The sequence below is a fragment of the Oncorhynchus masou genome, unplaced genomic scaffold, assembly GCF_036934945.1.
Source record: "Oncorhynchus masou masou isolate Uvic2021 unplaced genomic scaffold, UVic_Omas_1.1 unplaced_scaffold_17370, whole genome shotgun sequence".
NCBI classification, from domain to species: domain Eukaryota; kingdom Metazoa; phylum Chordata; class Actinopteri; order Salmoniformes; family Salmonidae; genus Oncorhynchus; species Oncorhynchus masou.
The window spans coordinates 1-1,730 of record NW_027007519.1 but is presented as its reverse complement, the minus strand read 5'-3'; the positions used below and the strand labels follow the sequence as shown (position 1 = coordinate 1,730).

Here is a 1,730-nt window from a genome sequence, read left to right as displayed (position 1 = left end):
TAATGATAAACTGTTGCTTGGCGGCAGGCTTGGATTTCAACATTCAGAGCTTTTGTGTATTTATTCTGGCTAGTAGGATAGCTGCATGGGAAACTGTTGCTCATGATGTATTTGTCAGGAGTCATTGTATTTGTCCGTTTTTTTTTCACTGGCAAGGCTGAAATATGTGCCCTCGCTTTGAAATGTTAGCAAGGTTTGTTTGTATTTCATCCAACTATCTGTGCTAAAAAGTGATGGCTACAGCATATGTAATTTCTTCCACTTTTTGAGTGACCCAAAGTTCAAGCTGCTTGTCTAATTGGTGAAAATGCAATGTCTGTTTATCAGACTCACTTTGACTTTAAATGGCGTACCAAGACTTTTTCCTTTGCTTACGGCCATACCAACCTGAACAGGCCTAATCTCGGAAGCTAAGCATGATCGGGCCTGGTTAGTACTTGGATGGGAGACTGCCTGGGAATACCAGATGCTGCAAGCTTTTTGTCCACTGGGGTGTGCTCTTGCATTATTTCATCAGCAACACTGCTTTGTAGTAAGCATTTGATGCTGAATTTATTACGATCAAAGTTCCTTGTGCTGTCAGGGAGCCTTTGATTTATGAGACAAATAAGAATATCGTTACTGAATGCAGCTTGTGTGTGCTTGGTACTCCTTCGCCCTGTTCAAATGATCAAAGGAAATAATGCTGGTGAGGAGTGGAACTGGACTGATGTCTGATGGCCCTGTGTTTTCCATGGTGGAATTAGAACCCTTCTTTTTACGGAGTAAATCAAAAGCTCAAGAGAATGTGAGATGTTATCGATAATAAATCAATTGGTTTCATGCATTTGTCTGTGTGTGTGTGTATGTGTGTGTGTCTGAATGTGATTGTATTTCGTCACATTGCATACATTTGTGATATCAGACAGGTTAAGATATTAAAAAGTCATTGGAGATTTTTTTCTACAGTGTTGCATGATGGGAATCTCGTGCTTCACTGATATAGTCTAGTAAACAAAATAAACTACTTTTTCACCACTCTGTCTGCAAGTTCATTCCTAAACGGCATTTAACGCAGGTCGATGTGATGTGATATTATCAGAACACAAAGTGGTTACCGTCAGCCGAAAATGTTGGCACTGGAGAGAGTTGCCCTCCACTGATGTATTCAAGTCATACTTACCTGGCAAGGGAGAGACTGTGATCAAGAAGGCAGTTCACCCAGGGCGAGGCTCAGCCATTGCACTCCGGCTGTGCTGACCCCTGCGAATTTCCCAAATGTGGAAATCTCGATTGCATAATTTATGGTAGTGGGGGACTGCGTTCGCGCTCTCCCTGATGTGTCTTGTTTAATGATAAAACTGCTGCTTGGCGGCAGGCTTGAGGAAGACTTGAGTCAACTGACCAGCTTTATGAAGATCTTTGAAGTCACTTTTGAAAGAGACATTGTGGACCAATCGAAAGTTGGAAACATTTGTCTGGAGCCAAACATTGTTGGCATTTTGTGGAAACATCATGTTGCGAAATGCAGCCCCATTGCGCTTCCAATATGAAATTGTCCATTCATGCACTACTCCTCCACAGAACAGAACAATGCACTAGGATTTCAACATTCAGAGCTTTTGTGTATTTATTCTGGCTTGTAGGATAGCTGCATGGGAAACTATTGCTCATAATGTATTTGTCAGGAGTCATATCATTAAACAAGACATATCAGGGTCTCCCATCCAAGTACTAACCAGGCGCAACCC

General features: G+C 41.8%; 1 non-coding gene across 1 annotated transcript; it reads left to right on the top strand.

Moving 5' to 3' along the window:
• Positions 1 to 1,154: 1,154 nt before the first annotated feature.
• On the top strand, positions 1,155 to 1,318 carry LOC135532132 (U1 spliceosomal RNA). Its single transcript, XR_010454293.1, has one exon. It is a non-coding gene; the product is annotated as a U1 spliceosomal RNA (small nuclear RNA).
• Positions 1,319 to 1,730: the final 412 nt, after the last annotated feature.